Genomic DNA, 19,356 nt, shown 5'->3' on the forward strand with positions numbered 1-19,356 from the left:
TTAAGATCCTTGAAGGTATTTTCTCCTTTTTCGTCATTTTCTTTCCATTCTTGTGTAATCGCAAAAACTGACAAACTGTCAAGAGTTTGATTTCGGACACTGGCGTGTTCTGTGCCCTACTTTTACCGGAAGAAGTCCTACCTCTTGATTTTCTTTCCGTCTCCAATCATGCTCTGAATGAGGCAAAGCTGGTGGGCGATATAGACAAGCCTGAGGGTGGAAGAGGAATAGGAATAAATAGAAAAAAAGTGTTACAGTGTGATCCATAGGCCTAAACATATCATGAAACAGATCATGAAAACATACTTCTCGTGTTATACATACAGCGATGTTTGAAATTGGCACTGAGCGATATGGGGTCCTTGATGTTATAGTCCCATTGGCTTTCCAATTCACCAACCCCCTGACCTCGCAGAACTTAGCAGCCACAAATAAATTGATTTGCGATGTTTGCAAGACAAAGGTCATGGCCTTGCTGATTTCTCCGTTGCGTGAGACCTAGGGTACAAATTGGCCCAATGTTAAAGGGGATTTTGATGTTAGACATAGGCCTTAATCATGTTTTGTAATTGTTTGGTTCTCTTTGTACAACCAGATATACAAATACAAAGTGATTGAACATTAAAACAAAAAGACACGATGAATGAAACAGTTGTCGAAATGGTCACGTGACAATAACTGACATTAGACGAAGGTATAGCTACAATATCTCACTGTGTCCAGGAGGGCGCACTGTTTCTCCCTGCATCCAGGGTATATCAATGGGTGTACAAAATCAACATGAACCCATGTCTGTTTTGTATATATTGGATGTTTGTCCTACATTTTGTGCTATGTGGATACCGATTAATTTTACCTCTATATATTTGAAGATAAATTGATCAGATTCACATCTGACTGATATAATTTTGTTACCTGGATAGATGATATGGATCCTACTTTCCTGCTTTAACCATGTGTTTGATTTATCCCTCCCCCCCCCCCTCTTCTTTAACCTCGAGGACTGAAGAGCTGCAACTAGACGGTTCTGATCGCACAATAAAACACGAGTCATTGCAGTATATCCAGTCTAGTCATTTTTATCTCGTAGTCGCCACGTCATCATCTATCCTTTCTTTCTTTTAATTGTGAAAAAAAAATCCTTATTCCAACAGCTTACATGCACCCATCATCCTCATTCCATAATCCGAGAATTTGTTTTGGAATAACATGGACGGATTATTTTTCCACTACTCCATAGTATTATCATAGCTCAATTTCGATATTATTTCTCACCGTTCTACGATGCTGCAAAATCGCCAGTCAGAATTCACTGGAGAACCTTGCATTTGGGTACTGCAGCTGCGTCTTCCAAAGCTACGCCGAGAAAATCTGCATCATGCCTAAACCTTCAGAATCTAGAGCTACACTTTGTCACTATGACATACATTTTTCTTAAAGTAGACTAAGTAGCAGAAGCCAGGGTATCTTGTTTCCCCTCTGCATTTCTGATTTCAGTGACATGAAAACGCAGATGCACGTCTAATCTGACTGCATAAACAACAGAAGACAAAAAAAAAAAAAAACAGAGGGGAAAAACACCCACAAGGTGGTGTTCCAACAGAGGAGTGAAAATGTATAAAAACAGCAAAAAATGTGATAGTGTTTGCTCTTTCTTTTATTCAGGACACATTGGTATCAATGACGATAGCATGATTCACATGGGATGAAGCGATGATGTAATGGCCTTAATTCATCACCGTGTAATAATGTTCATCCTCTATGAACTTATCAAAAAGAAAACATTAATGATTTATCACGTGTAGACCCTTTGTCTTGAATGGTCTATTTGAATGATGTCGAAATAGTTATTTCTTTTTATTAATGATTGGAACGCATCATGACCCCTTATCCTGAGTAAGGAAGCAGGTTATCAAACCTTTTGAATCTAGAGCTAAACTATCATCATGGCAGCGTGTAACGTATATTCAAAATGATGTTAGATTGATGTTTACTTTCGACTCACTTTGCAGTTGGTTCTTGTTCCCATCATGCCACTCGTGTTGTCGATTCCATAGCTGGTGAGGTAGCCACGAGCCTCGGCATACTGCCATATCCACTCGTTGATCACCTTGCCGTATCTACGCAAACATCATCATTATTAGCTTTGTTGCAGAAAATAAAGACAGTGCAAATAACACTGCACACGACCGCAAACTTAGTATGATTCAATTAGATAACATTTCTGCTTTCATTTCCACTTCTAGCATATACAATGACACAAAGTTAACGCACTCAAGTTTGGAACATAACAGGACATGATTAATATTAATGAAAATGTAGTTGCCAAAAAAGGTAAAACTTTGTCAAGCAGAGAATATCAGTCGCAAGGCACATAATGTAGATGGTTAGTATGCAACCTAATTGATGCAGTCTGCAGGTACATGACCGTCAATGTGACATGGGGGGGATAAAATGTCCATTTTGCTTTATGCTACGCTATGTTTACTCAAGACTTGGACTTCAGAATTCAAGAAATGACAATTCACAATTGACACAGAAGCATACATTTTTCTCTATAGCAGTTGAAAATATCGCACGGGAAAATGGTGGCAATGACATGATTTTTGACACACACACACTGACTCCGAAGAAATTTGACTTTGCAGATTACTACATTATGCAATCATTATTGTGTCAGTCCTTGGTAAATGATAACGATGTATAAATGGTATATATTCAGGTTCACATTCCAATTGACATAATATATCGTAATCAACATCACCACCATGATAACGGTTATTACTGTCGTCATAACAACCCCCTTCGTCCTTCGTTGTCGTCATAGCATCACTGTCGTCAACGTTATCATGGACCAGGTGTATTCCCTTTCAATACCGTCACCCCTTGGCAATCACCATCATCATTTCACGCGGTTCGTATTATACTTACATGCCTCGTCTTACTTTATCTTCGTCAACGTCTTCGTAGAGCTCCCCTGAGAACATCGGCGTCAGGTTGAGTACGGTGGCGCTGCTGATGCCGTTCAGGCGATTGAACACAAAGGATTGATGAGAGAGACCTTTTGAAAAACCTTCGTAAGACGAAGAAGATAGTTACGATATCTCACGGTGTAAGATAGTCTTCCATATCAACATAGGAATTTCTTCACTAGGTACGCGGCGTGCCGTGATGTGTGGTGATATGCATTGATGTGAATATCGAGTAGTATAAGATTCTTCATGTATAATACTTTTCCTCTTTATATTTCTTTGGAGTAGAATTTGAGGATGTCGCAAGGGAATGACGCTGATAATAAAATGTCGCTTTCTGCGACTAAAATCGAATTCTCCATACTGACAAAATGCATATCAAGCGGAAAAGAACGTTAGAGTTGCGTCATTTTTCAACGTTGGGCTTTTACATGATAGTGGGTGAGCTTTTAATCGTTACTGTGTAATTGCTGGAAGTAATTGTTAATTTAGTATACAAAAGGGATGCAGCACATTATTCATGTGCTGTTACCGAAACTAGGGTTAAAAACGTAATATCATCCTTTACGTAATAAGAATTGTCATGGCCTACACTACCTTTATGATATTTGCGCAGTAGAGCGGCTGTTTTGGGTAGTCCACAGCTTCGATGGAATTGGGCTCTCGATGTCGAGTCTAGAACTACAGTAAGAATAGACACCGGTTTCCACTTGGGTTCTTTCTGTCGCACAGTTTTGAGGGCGTGCGCTTGAATCCAGTCAACACCGGGCTTCTCAAGGAACTGTGTGTGATAGTTATGGACGTCTTGGAATCTGTGGGCAGATAGATAGAGAAAACAACACACCACATTGACCTAAACCAGTGCTCCTTTTATTAAACCATTGTTGAAAAAAAAAGTTAAGATACCTCTCCTCCATGACAGCTGCCGTGTAGCGAACACGCTTTACCACATGATCTGCGGCGACAGCGTATTGTTAGCTAAACAAATTAGTAAGGCACTACCATATTAATATTGAAGGCCATTGTAGTGTAATCCAATCATTTAATTCAACACAAAGCAGTCATCTTTAGAATATCTTAACTCTACTTCGAGTTTTTAAAACAGCTTGTCAAGAGATCATTACACATATAGACATTTTGAGGACAAAAACATAATGTATAACAATTGTCTTTGTTTCTCTCACCTCAGTCCCACGTTTTATGTAAGTACTTTGTCAACTTGTTACGATAGATGATACGTGATAATAAGTATACTATTCTGTTGTTGCATAACATGCTGTCAGTATCTGATTCAGTGTTTTCTACAAATCGCAGATAATATGTGAAATCCATTGCGATACCATTTCATGAGGTCATCTTTAATTGTAATGTTGAGGCAATTATTACCTCAAGGCAGCCAACTGTACATGTCTACATATTCATGCACTTTGATAAGTGTGTATTCATATCATTATTCATTCTATCGTATTCTACAAAGGAGTAAACCTATATCATTTGAAACATCAGCAAGTAATCCGACTCTGCAAAGCAGCTGTTAAACAACAATTTTGAACTTATACCAATGACATTTATATTCCACGGTAAATTTCCAGAAAGAGAATGACGAGTCACACACACACACACACAGAGAATGTCTTTATCTCATGTCTTGCTTGTGTTTGTGTGATCCATGTCATGGATAAGATCTAGGGAAGTACTCAAGACGGCGAAGGTTAATAAGGCATGTTGCCCTAATAACACTGTAGGTTCTACGGAAATTCTGTCACCATTAGCTGACTCCATTGTTGTTTCATTATATTCCACCTTTCCTTTGATACCGGCCATCACGCTCAATCATTAAATATAATACAGGCTCACAAGCCCTTATGATTTCCTTCCGGCAGCATTGACGTCGCATGCTATAAAATGTTTTGAAAAGTTATTCCTCACGAGACTGTCGGAAACACACCAAATATTGATTCGGTAGATCCATTAAAGTTTATATATCTCACAAACGGAAAGTGGTACTTCCAATAACTTCTTAAAGGCTTGTCGAATGTCTTCAAAGCGATGATGATATTTTATTGATACTACCTATTATAATGATAATAATGTATTATATTGATGTATGTGAATGACGATACACTTATATTTGCCAATGTGTTCGTGAAGTGATTGAGAGAGATTGTATTTTCCATTATGTCTATTACCTAATTACACAGATCTCTTGACAAATTAGGCCAAGCTTGACGAAGCTTGCGAAAAAAAAAAAATCGGAATATAGCAACATCCCAGCAGTACATTTTAGATTTGTCCCGCAATAGTTCTACATGTGCGGACACATGGTGAAACTTACAATTTATCTTTGCAGGCAATATCGGCGTATTCTGTTTCCATAGTAACATTGTGTGATCCTTCGTAGTATTCCCAGGCTGGTGGCTGGCGAAAACTGTCTCCTGACACCTGGAATTCCGACTCCGACCTCTCAATCTGGTTGACGCGAAAGATCCCGTCACAGTTGACAGAAATTACCCTGAAAAATTAATCGGGGAAAAACGTGAGGTCTCTGAATAAGACATTATATTTTACAACATTCAGATGACGTCCCATTTGCATCGTTTAAATTGCCCAGGGCGAAAACATGAAATCAAGAGAGTAAAAGCGGTCGAAATGTATATGACATAAAGGTATACAATGGAGTAGATGCAGTATAATGCACTGGACGCTTAACTTTCATATTCATGCCGTAAGTAGGAAAAAAACAACAACAACACTTTATTCTAAACGATTCATGGGACCCTTGAGTAGTAAACAAGTACGTTATTCATATATCAACACAATGACTCTGTACGATGCTCATCGTAACATTCGATGTGTTGTTGTAGCATTAACTCTTTCCTGCTCTTAACTGCAAACCATGGAAGGTCATCTGCACCCAAAGATGAAAAGGAGAGCAAGCACTTTATGGCAAACACAAAGGTGATTTTTTTTTTCTTTTGTCATACCCTCCCCCGCCCCGCCCCACCCCCCCCCCCCTAAAAAAAAAAAAAAAAAAGAAATTTTGATCTACTGACACAAAAGTCAATATCACTCCATTCAAACCACATTACGTCTCATGGTTACTCCTTAAATCCATGTTCCGTGTCAGTCTAAATTACAGCCAATGTGTGGAAATACCCGTGTATGTTTCTACAATGATATATAACGATAATGAGGTAAGAATGTTATCTTTGGCAGTAGTTCGTGCTGCATAGATGTGTGAATATTGCCATTTATTATCATCCACTGATTTAACATAAAATCAATTTTGGAGTATAGAGCAGCATAAATGAACTTTCCATGTTCATGTTTAGAATCCACTAACGACCACGAACTTCAGTGACCATTGATTAACTATTATTGTTTTCCTCTCGCTGATTTACTCTAAGTCCCTATCTCTTCGGATAAAGTGATTCTCGATACCTTCGGACCGGGTCGAAACTAGTAAACGTTGGAGACAACTGACACTTCCAGCTGACTCGTCTGCCACAGGTGCCAAGGGGTGCCTGCAAGGCGGGCAGGATGCAGTGGCTTGAGCTGGATGGGCCGATGTCATCGCTAAAGAGGCGGTCACGGGTCAGCCTCAGCTGTTCAATCGCAGCCTTCGTCTGGTTGAGCGCAACGGGTGTCTGGTAGAGGAGCGGCTGACGCTTAATTGCCGTTCGAATTTCTGCATGGTCACCTTCGCAATCCACATGAGAGCGAATGTCGAAAAAAAAGCAAGATTAGAGAAACTACTCAATGTCGCATAATGATGATAATGAAGACTGATTATGAAGCATTGCAATCACCATGGTTAATAAAGCGATTAACGGTGCGCTGTCATTTTCGTGCTTACAAAACTTGAGTTTGGGACTTCCATGTGGGGAAATCGCTTTCGGTGACCACAGTAGCTGCTGGCCTTATCTATAATAGTTTCTGAAGGACTTCGAGTGCAAGCCAAGTCACCATTTAACTTTTGCCTCGGAAAAACACTCAAAATCGAACAAGCAGAAAAGTAGGAATTTCAGTAAAATCACTCGCAATATTTTGAAGTTTTGAGTGATTTAGCAAAACAGTGACATTTGCAAAAACTACAGATGAAATGATGATTAATATTGGCCATTAACATGCTATTCTTCACTTAATTTTGTTCCTTTTTCGCCTAAAATATCCCGTGCTCTTGGCAGCAACTGCACCGATGTTATGACTTACCAAAATGCTGTGAGAACGGTGAAGCTTGCAATTTCTATTCTATCGAGCAAACGCCTGATTATTGTAAACATTTTTTTTTTGACAAAATATACGGGAGTGCTGTGAGGTTATTGAATCATTAGCTTCTTCGTATAATTTGCATATTCAGTTGCGGCTATATTTAACGGCTATAAATCGACTGACACGTGATTCTGTTAAAAAAACACGCAGAATTATAATCGAAGACATTTCTGGCTTTGTTCTAACTGTCCTTATCATTCCAACCATTAGTTTGCCCACGAAAAAAAAAAATACCGCCGATTTCTTTTTTGCTATCTACCAAAAGATTATCTCGGCATGGAATCCAGACTCATTGTTTGAAAGCGACATAGTCTTGGGCAAACGATATATAAAGTTGAAAGTGCTCAATTTAATATACCACCTTTATGCGTTATAATATTCTGTAATCTTTTGAAAAATATCTCTGGGCCCTGTTTCAAAAAGCTGTTCGTAAAGTTACGAACAACTTACTAGTGACTGGTGATCAAAGTTCTGATGTCCTATACTTATCAGAATTTCCATAATTCAGCACAAGAACTGATCATCAGTCGCTCGTAAGTCGTTCGTAACTTTACGAACAGCTTTATGAAACACCCCCCAGGTTTGTAAGTTTGTAAGTTGAATTCAATTATAGATGCAGGTAATTATTTTAGACGGTTAAAACAGTAAAAGCTAACACTTAAAAACGGTTTCAGCCTTCTTTGCGAAATTTGCTCCAGTGTTACAAGATTACAATGTTACAAAATGATAGAACAAAGCTAAAATAACATCACTTCACAATTGAAGTTTTCTTTCAGTTTGCCGACAAGATTCCGTTTGTGTTGTCGTTGAGTTTTCTTTATGCTCTATCCCACGCTTCGAGTTTGCCTAAAGACACAGCCTAAATCCATGTTCGTAACATTTTGACTTGTTGCCGGCTAAAGAAGCCGTGGGGATTTTATTCCGACACCGATAAAACTGATCTAATCGGCGCACCAAACTTCAGTCGATATTTCATGTCGAATATAGATTTCTAGAATGGCGATGACGACGATCTTTTTTTTTTTTTCATATGAGCCAGAGTAATTTGATACGACTTCGTTCCTTTGTGTCGCATCGAAACCGACGTTTCGCGGGTATTTTACGCAGGAATGGATGTCCAAGTGTAGGGTTCAACCAGTATATCAAGTACTTAATATCGATGCCAGAAGGGACTCGAATATCGCATTTTGTACTCCTGCTAATCTCAAGTAGACATGACATGTCACAGTTTTGCTGACCTACCTGCATTCCTTCTCTCAAGAGCGAAACAACAACCCAAACAGCATACATATATAGAACAAAACAGGGTTTTTTCCTGATGATTCAGGGTTTTTCGAGTCTCACCGGAAAACAGAAGGAACATTTTGTTGCAACCGCGACAACCAAGGGTAGAACACTTAGATCACGCCTACTGGTGTTCAAGGATGCAGGTTTCCAGAGAATATCACATTTTACATATATATATATATATCATTCAGTACCAAAACATTAAAATCACTGTGCCAACTTGTGTATCTGTGTGTTGTGAATATCAGAATTGGACAGCGAAATAAAATTCAGAATGAACAGGCAAATTCTAATGAAACTGTAATGCAGCATGTTTCTACGTGGGGGTGGATGATGCAAATTAAGGCAGTGTTAAACCAATGTTGACCAATGTTGAATGTTAATTTCATATATCATAATTATAATTGTGTCTATATGTAGTACCTGGTACTTAAAAGCGTACATGAATTTATTCATATATTCAATTAGTTAGTTGGTTAGTTAAATTGCTTGCCTGTCATTTATTTAATTATCTAGGCCCTGGTCTCATATTAGCGGAGACTGGTCGCCGACATTTCTATCACCTTGAAAATCATTATCAATCTTCGGCAGTTGGTTGCCTGAGGTCATGGAAATTGTAAAAGGGGTCTTCTGGGCCCCATTTCATGGTGGATGATAGGATAACAACTCTTGGTAGAATAGCAACTTTTCTAGCAACAGCCAGTCAGGAAGCTAGATTGTTGTCATTTCAGTAAGAGTTGCCATTATGTGAGAGCAACTTTAAAGAAATGATGCTCTAAAATCGGCAAGTTTGTAATTGTCAGTGTACTGTGAACGATCGGCGACAGGATTTAGAGGTTCTCGAAGCTGCGTCGAAAACTTGTTGCCAACCAATTTGGTACTACTCCTTGACCATTGTTGACAAAAGAATTTTTTGATCTGAGCAGTTAAAAACACAATCTTTTATTCTGAAGACAAACTAGACGAGACCTGAATAACTCTATGCAAACCACAATGTGGCCCAATAAATATCATTCCTCTAGCTTTTTATCGCTTCAATAATGTATCACTTTCATATGAAATGTATGAAATATTGAATAAAAATATTATAATCACAATTCTTCATGAAAATGGCTTTCTCCGTTCTGATGTAAGCAGCAGCAAATTCTCCATTGAATTCCCTTGTATGAGAATCATAGTCATGGCCATCTATAGTATACAGTACTCCCCTTGAGGTCCATGGCTTCACCTATAGTGTTCTAAGTCTCCTCCTGCTTCTCTGCTAAAAGAGAAGAGCTGTATTCTAGCTCCCTATTCTTCCTCCTGTCCTTTCATTCAGTCCATGATCACAAGCTGTTTCAGCAAGACAGACAGAACTATGTTTGTTTTATCATCGACTGCTTTAAGGAAAACTGTTGCTTTTGAGCAATCTTATTGTCATGTCCTCTAAAAAACCTTTCAAGTGGTTCCCTAGCGCAGGACGAATAGCGGCAAGAAATCGGTGACCAATCGCTAGTGGTCTTTAGCAAGTCGCCCAACAGTTGTCGACCATTTGTCAGCAACCTCTCCGCGAGCTGTTGTTGATTCATCATTAGGTTTTCTTCTTGTTCGCAAAACGTTCAAAACCGATCCATAATCGATCGGCAGCTTTGGTCGCCTACCGAAATTATGGAGAAGTTTAGGCTTTTGGTCGCCAGTTGGTTGTCGATGGTCGCCGCTGTTTTAGGGGGTTGCTGAAGGTCGGCGACTTACGTCACCACGCTTGTGCGACACAGGCCTCATATACCACATAGCTTTATAATTATAGGTGTATTCTATACCGCTTTTTCCATTCTTACAGGGTCACATTGGAATCAGACGTCCTAAGCGAAAGAGAGATTTCCGAGCAGGACGGCGGTGTGGGAAATGGGGACTTTTGAATCATTCATTGTGTTTTAAAATTGCATTTTAGTGCACTTTATGATGATTTCATAGGTAATAAAACAAAGTTAATATCCCAAAACAAATAAGTCCGCACAGAATTTGGGCTTCTAATTCAAGCAAAGTCTTAGACCACGTCTGATATCATATTTCGTAATTGACTATCAAGTTCAAACTGGGTAACTAGGAAATGTTGATAGAATATATCAACTCTAAAGGGGGTCATTTGGTCTTTTGTTGCAGGATGGACACGATGGGATGTGGCGTTGACGTCCTACACCGGTCTCGGTACAGAAGTAAATGCACTGTATTTAAAACTATTACTCCACAATTCTGTAACATGCTATACACGCTTGCCTACACCTTAATGTGTATGATAGTATGTCATTAGGATTGAGGGGATACCAGAGATTGATTTGTCAAAGCGAGCGAACAAGAGTGAGCACGCTCAGAAATGTCTTTGCACAAAGACCCCAGGGCCCTGTTGCGTGAAAGCTGATGAGATCAAACACAAGTCAGAACATCAATTATAATAAGTCTCTGAATACTCAGCTCTGATTGGCTGACGCCTGAATTATGCTTGATTTTCTTATTTATGTTTGATTGTATCTTTTTGATAGTACGCTGCAGGTTCCTTAACACGTTTCTTGTTACTTTTTGTGAGGAATTCCCTTCGTTGAATATCTATTAGGGGAGTGGAGGGGAAGATGTGTTTCACGATTCAAAAAAAAAAAATTAATGAGTGGATTTGATCGACTCAAATGTATTGAAGGAGATGTATAGCTTAGGTGTTGAGACAAACTTAAAAATAAAAGACCGAGTGGTCTTGTCAGTCTCTCAGTACGCCTTGTGTAAAATGATTAGATTGTACAAAAGGCATTAATTTACGGCAATCTCCAGAATAAAGAGGTCTGAGAGATAGATAGATAGATAGATAATAGATAGATAATAGATAGATAGATAGATAGATAGATAGATAGATAGATAGATGGACAGATAAATGAATAGATAGATAGAGAGAGAGAGAGAGATCATAATATTCTTGTTTATATCTTCATACAGCTTATTGGATAAAAGAAGACAAGAAGAACATCTTCGTTCCCTCAGAAAAGACACTTTTTTTGTAATCAAAGGCTCACCGTTTATTTATCTATTTATTCTTTTATTTTTCCACTTTAGTGGGTGAAAATGGATGAAAACGTTGCATTCGCCGCGGGCATGGAACCAAAATCCTTTATGTCCTAGTCGGGCAAATTTACGTGGGGGTGGGGGGGGGGGGACACACACACACACACACACACACACACACACATTTACCTAAACTTGTTCTCACCCTCCTCAGTATGGGTACAAGCAAAGAAAAAGGAACTAGAAACTTGATTTAGAAAAAAAGGCACTTATTGCACCTTGAATTTGGATTGAGGGGATTTAAGAGCCGCTTTTATTTCGTTTAATAAAAGGTTGTTTTTTTTCCTCCTAGGTTTATAGGTGACTTTTATCTTGAAGAGGAAGAGAGAAAACTTTTCCTGGAGCGAATAAAACAAACAGAACTTGGTTAAAGTTTTTTTATGTAAGAAATAGGTTAAAGTGTTTTTTTTTTAATGTAAGATATAGGTTAAAGTTCGTGTACAAAGAGGCGCAGGTGCCGGATTCATTGAGTCGTGCCTCTTCCTCGTGTTTTTTTAAAACACAAAATAGAACATGTAGGCAATAACATTATGTGACGAGAGGAAGTGAGGACTTCCTTGTACTTCGACATTTGTATATATACATCAAGGTAAACTCGTTATTAAAGCTTCTCCAGTTATTTTATTTTATTTTGTCTGCTTTCTTATCGCACTAACATTACTGCGTATACAAATGGCACTTAAGAAAGAGTCCAATAAAATATTTCCAGCCATGTTTGAAAGGTACGTGCGCTAGGGGAATGAAGGATATTCTGACACCGTTGCTGTTTTTTCCCCATCAGTTCTTCCTAATCATGTTAAAATGGTTCGGATGCATCCTAAACAGCAGTACGGAAGTCACATTTTGAAGGGTAATGCATTTTTCAATGAGCAATGCAATAATCTCGCCGGAATTTGATTATGATGAACGAGTATTTTATCATTATCGCAATTTCTGCTGTGACAGCATGCATCACTCCACATAGATAATGAAAACAATCAAAGATGAATACGGCATTGAACCGGAAAAGAAGACGCGAAGTTTCCTCAATTAATCACTGGTGTCATCATCACGTGAGTGATGTCAAGAATGACGGATGATGGGAGAGGAAATCAGTTATCATGGAAAGTTTGGTTTCAAATTTCACTAAAAGAGAGGAGAAGAAGAAAAAGAAGACTGGTAATGCGTACAACGCTTCATGTAGCCACCAAAGGATAAATCTGATTATGTGAGTAGTGCCTGAGCAATTATTGTGGGTGTCCCTAATCTCACCCATGCCTACTTGATGGATCCGAGTACTTGATGATAACATGGAGCTTGTTGTACATGTTGTATAGCTCAATGATAATACTGTATAATCCTCACATACTTTACTTCTGTGTGAGTGAACGTTTGTATGCATAATTATGCGTGTCCTGCCAATCGCAGGATAATCATAATGCACTCGTTCCCGATCAAAACAAAAACTGACCCTCAAAAAGTTTAAAGGGAAAATACATTTTTATAGGGAAATGGGGACATTTTCATCAATGCTGAGGATGTGATATATGAATTAGTCCCGACGGTTAAAATTAAGGGAGTTTGGATGGATCAACCTGCAGCCTTCCGCACGCGCCAGACATTCAGGTAAGCCAACTGTCCCTTTAAACGAAAATGACAGCCAAATATCAGGTGAATTGAGGGAATGTAGCAACATTAGTAGAACACATAGAGAAGGTTGAGGAAACGAATTTCAACGAATTGTCCAATTTTTCTCAAACTTCGCTGATGCGTTCTACTGATATTGCTGCATTCCTTAATCCACAAGACTAGTATCATTTGAATGTAATTCCCCTCTAAACGATGAGAAAAGTTTCTTTTGCAGTTCCCACATTTAAGATGCGGGGTTGAGAGACGATACAGCAGTCAGAGGTTGGAAAACTTTATACTAGTCTGGGTTTCATACGTCATAATATGCTGACTGTTGACTTTTATGTGTTAGGGTTCACTTATGAATTGAGCGGCAAGGTCTTGGGCAGATGAAGCAGCAGAAATGAAAGGTTTCATAGATATGGACAACGTATGTCCACACATCAGGAATAAAGTGACAAACTGTTAACACGGTTTGAGGCAATACACTACTTCCCATTCAAACTCATCATCACTGGGCCGGTGATTGACGCACCACCTTGAAGTAGTATTAATCTTCTTACTCTGGCTTAAACTATTGAAGACATCTACGGGTGGAGATCAACTGACGTTCCCACCGCTTAATGCACAAGACATCTAATTTAATATTAAAGCATTCAGTATAATGTCGTTATGTAACTGTATCTATTTTTTTTTCCATATCAGCTTAAGATTGAATTACGGAATTTTAAATCACCATAATTTCTAAGAAGGAATGCACTCCCCTCATCTGGAGGATGTCTAAAAACATATCGAACAAACGTCAAACGTGACTAAGAAAATTTTAAAAGTCAGTGACAAAAAGTAGAATCAATGATCGCAGTAAGAGGAGTTATCTACACATTTTACAATGTCGAATTCCATGAACGACAGTCATTCATGACATGAAGGTTAGATACTTCTATATGATTGATGCTGGCATTACAGAGGTTAACATGGCTCTGATCTACGCCATCGCTCCGGAAAAGTAAAGTATAACTGTGCCTCATTACATTGTGTATTAATCACCCACTCCTCAACTGACCCTTTTTACGCAATACACTTGTTCAAATACATATTGCTATATCCACAGGCTGGTGATTGAGCAAGTATACGGTATATCGCAACATGAAGTCATGTCTCATAATATATATATATATACAGGGCTCGACACTAACGGTGGCCCAGTGGCCCGGGGCCACCAAAAATGAAAGTCGGGCCACCAAATTTCAAAAAAAGACAAATTTGGTGGCCCGCCTCGGGCCACCAAAATTTTTTGAAAAGTATGTCAATAAATTCGTAACTTTTTGCGCCGGAAATTAGCAGTTAAATTTCTTTAAAGGAATCATGGCTGGAAAGGATTGAATGAGTGCCTGAGAGTGAGTGTTGCGAGTTTGTTGAGGTTTATTTATGAGAAGATTTTTATGTCCAACTCCCAATTCTTACTATGATAAAACTCAAAATATTTGACTCATTTAAAAATAGGGCATTTAATGTGTTTTGTTTTAGGGTTTTTTTTCGGGCCACCAATTTTTTCTCTCGGGCCACCAAAAATTTGAAATTGACGATTTTGGTGGCCCCATCGGGCCACCAAACAAAAAAGTAAGTGTGGAGCCCTGATATATGTATATATATATATGTATATATATATATATATATATATATATATATATATTCGACAGGCAGTCGCTGAAAATAGAGCAGTTCATTCGATCTGTTATAAAGGACTGCCACGCGTGTATGAACTCTCTGTAGAGATTCTAGCTTTACCTTTTAATGGCTTCGGTATGTAGAAGTGGACTCCCTTCGATAAAAGAGGTCGATGACGATAACCTAGCCGTGGAAAGGGTCACCGACGAAATAATTACATGGGAGTGGAAGTGAAGGGGGAGGAAGGATATTTCGTGTAATCTGTAACTACTTTGGTTTGGGTTCCTGCAAGCAATTTGTTTGTCTCCTGCTAACATCCTCATGGTCAGCGTTTGTAGCAACAATTCCTGTTTTCTCTTCCTGGTATTTTAGAAGGTAATTCACAAGACGTCATTAAACTACAATATACACACCTTTACAAGAACGCCATCACTCAGTTACAAGCACGTAATTAATGTACACATTTACAGACACACATGCAGGAGGTAGGCCCAAGTGATATATGTGAATCATATAATTTTCTTTGAGTGTCGACTGCGTTCTTCGTGAACGAGTGACGGAAATTCTGCATGATATTGTCGAGCTTATAGACCTCTGAGGGGTGGTCACCTTTAAGCTACGCTTTCCCTATCACTGCACGACCAAAAGCTGCACAAACATGAAGTGAGTCTGGAATTCAGTCAAAATATCCCCTTTTCGGTCTGGTTGTCATGGCAACATAGACCAGGGAATTATTGCAAGACATTACACTGATGGAGCGTCATCAGAAAAAAAAAAATGAAATTCTCATGGGAACTTTTGAATGATTCAATTTTGTTTACTTCATTCCTATAAAACTTTTCTTACACGGGTGTCTCCGCATCTCATTCGCACCATATGTCACAGAGAGGGAGAGGGACAGAGTCCGTCTGCGTCAAGTGAACTTGGCTATTTTATTCTCTTGCGAGAGGCTGTGGAGCCGTGTTCCGACTGATAGGAAGCACGGAATTGATTGGATATCCGCCCGTACGATCCGATTAACCGGTTTAGTGACAGGTCCTTATTGTAGGAAGCACAAACGAGTTGCCATGGAATCGTGAGACTTATAAAGTAACGAACAGATGAGTGCATGACCAATAGCCATGCCGAGACAAACTATTTTCATATTCTTTTGTTGTTCTTTTTTTTTGGTCAGATCTGAATCTTTCATATAGTTCTAATGGAAAGAAGAGGAAGATCAATCCATGCGATCGTTATACATAATGACATTGCCCATGCATCCGATGGATGCATGTTACTTTATTAGGAGAACAAACTTTTCATTCCTTAAAGATAGACTTACAACAACCACAGTGCACCAGCATTTCCATCACGTGATAACGGAGATAATGAAATTTGGTCTAAAAGAGAGAAGAGAATAGTGCAGCTTTCATGTCACGTTCACTTTCATGTAGGAACCTTCCACTGGCACTGCGATTTCAATATTGAACGATGTCACCTCTGAACACCTTGTAAAAATTACGACATAAAAATTACGGCCAGCGTATCTGTTGAGTTGCTGTAAGGAAAGAAATCCAATCGGAAAAAAAAGGATTTTATTTCCCAAATAATATCACATTCTATAAAGCTTATTCAGGTCGCAGCCAATGTTATTTCCTTCGTAAATATAATTGGTATTTTAAAATGTCCGTGCTGGACGCAAATGTTTGCATGAAAGTATGATCATGGCAGATACAGGGGTCACGGATTTTTATTTTTCTCTTTTTCCTTTTTCTTTTTATTAGTCTGGGGATTCGGGGGCGGGGTTTATAGGGGGTAGTGCTTGGTAGTGGTTGGTCGCTCCCTTCCCTTCGGTGTTTTAGTGGTTCCCTTTCGAAAAGCGAAAAGTGTGTACCCCGTCCCCTGCCCCTGAGATATTTGAGCGACATTGCGGAAGGAAACGAAAGAGTGTGTCTTAATTATCATTGCACGACATAAACAAACTCCCCCGGTCCAGCGAATGTGCAAAGTAGGTATATAAGATTATCGCCAAAGATTTCTTTGCCATTGTCTTGATATTGAAAAAGTCATATGACACATCCAGAGGTATATTTCTGTGTGCCTGAATGATGTAACTGTGACAGTGTGTTGCTATGATGAATACAATGTACTTTTGATAATGATGCAAAGCGCGTTATATCACTTCGCTTGTGGAGTTGCTCAGATTGGTTGAAAGAGAATGTAGGCTAGCCGATGTTGATTCGGTTCCCTCAAGTTAATGCGCTTAAGGCGATATGAAATCAGCCAACACCACATTCTCACATATCAAGTAAGGACAAAATAGTTGGTAGTTCATCTAACTCCTCACAAATGAAAGATGAGTAAAAGCTAATATCAGGATTTTCAATAAGGCACATAATGTCCGATTCTGCTTTTGTCCTCTACAATGCGGAAAAAACCCGCCTAAATACAAACAGGTACTACTTACCTACCTTCTCACACACACAACCAATTGAGAGAAAAAAAATGTTCTAAATCGAGATTTATGATTGTGTAGATATATGTAAAAATGTTCTAAATCGAGATTTATGATTGTGTAGGGGACGTGAATCTTCGAAATTGACGAACAAAGACATTAAAGGGACGTTAACCGCAAGTACAAAAGGCGCGAATGAGAAATCCAATCATGTGCGCATAGATTATGTAACTTTATGCAGTCATGAATATACTTGGCTTGGCGTTAGCATACGGTGAAGACAGGATCGTGACTGGTTATGCTCCCTTCTAGCCGTCTTCCTCAATGAGAAAAAGTAAGCAGTACGGGTGAAGTCAGTTAAAATCGTTTCAAGAGGAATGTATCACCTCTTTTTTGGGGGGTGGGGGTGGGGTGGAGGAGGGGGTGGTAAATATACCCTTAGCATATTGTAGAGTACTTCCTGTAGGCTACATAAATTAACTGCCTTTGCAGCATGTCTTTGGAATGATCTTGTTTACCTGACCTTAATCATGTTCATGACATTGCTGTCACAGTACCGGTTAAGTCATCGTGGATTTTGTTATTTTGAGATTGTAATCACATGTGTTTACAGCGGAGGGATATTACCTGGATGCATTGACACTAAAATGTACGCTCCTTATAGTTATTATTTTTTTTTAAATTAAACAACACAAGTAACATCAAGTATATTGATTGCTGCGAGACATGATCGTCATTGAAGAAGTTAGCAGGTGAAAGATAAACAGGAAAATGAACAAACATGATTACGAGAATGTCGTCTGACCAAGGAGGTATACTGGCGAAGCTTCGCCTAGTGCCTCCTTGGTCTGACACAACAACACGTTCTTTGACTAACGTCTGCTGGTTGTCCCTCGTGACACGCATATGCTTTTATTAGAAAGGACAAATTCATCCAAATATGATTTCATTTTTGCATTGTTTGAGTGAAAGCGCAATGAAAGCAAAACACTTCCGTTAAGTTTGAAAAAAAAAAATCGTACATTCCGTTCAAAAGTTAGGAACATTCAAAGTTTCAGTGCCGCCATCGCTGGATTAGAAGACTATATCAACAACAGTGTGTGACATCACTACCGGACAATGAAGACAATATTAAGAGAATTCCATAGAGTTTAATCTTTTTTGAAATTAAAATTATACATTCCATTGACTTGTTACTGACACGTCATTTTAAGGGTCATATTGTTTTCCTGCTTTCTCAAAGAGGTAATTTAAGTGCTCTTTCATTTTGCTACAAATATGATAATAATGCGTCGAATTTTATTCGTTGGGCCCGCAGTGATGTCCGAAGTTGTTGTATATATAGTGTGTCTCAACCAGCGATGGCGGCACTAAAACTTTATAAAATCATAGCTTTGAATTGATTGCCCGATTTTCCCTTAACTTTCGCTAATGTGTTGTACTATCATTGCTGCATTCACTCAATCCACACAATTTCATCTGGGTGAACTTGTCCTTTAAGGACACAGACGCATCAAGTCCATGGAGACTACCTCATCAGAGGACAGAGTGGTGAGTTGTATTCCCTTGCGGGTGGCCAGTCTGAACCTCTGATCCCTATATGAAATATCGATATACTAGTATTGGACAGATCCAACTGTATGTGGGTCAAGGGTACACCCTATGGGGATACAGGTCTTCCATTCGATATATCCCGACCAGCCATGCAGGAACGAAAATAATCTCTGCGTGGGATTCATGGGGCGTTGGAGGAGAAAAAGGCCGGGACTGTTGTTTTGACACATTGCAAGTGAGAAGACACACGATCGGCTTCCACCAGAAATAGGAGGCATGAACATTTATCAAAACCAGCACGCACAGATTTGGAGGTGCCATCGCTTTCTCTGTCTGTCATCCTCTGCCGCTAAAGAAGAAATCCACTCCAAAATTTTATTAATTTCATAAGAAAGAGTAAAGAAGTCTCTGTTGAACATTGCAAAAAATATCAAGATCGAATAAAAATGATGTTATGACATTTTGAAATTAAAA

At 38.9% G+C, this 19,356-nt stretch overlaps 1 pseudogene; it reads right to left on the bottom strand.

Moving 5' to 3' along the window:
* Window positions 1-19,356, bottom strand: part of LOC139712045 (uncharacterized) — a 38,710-nt pseudogene that overhangs the window by 7,724 nt on the left and 11,630 nt on the right.

The sequence above is a fragment of the Diadema antillarum genome, unplaced genomic scaffold (genome assembly GCF_040938485.1).
Source record: "Diadema antillarum isolate AM-2024a unplaced genomic scaffold, OU_Dant_1.0 seq00001753_RagTag, whole genome shotgun sequence".
Lineage (NCBI taxonomy): Eukaryota > Metazoa > Echinodermata > Echinoidea > Diadematoida > Diadematidae > Diadema > Diadema antillarum.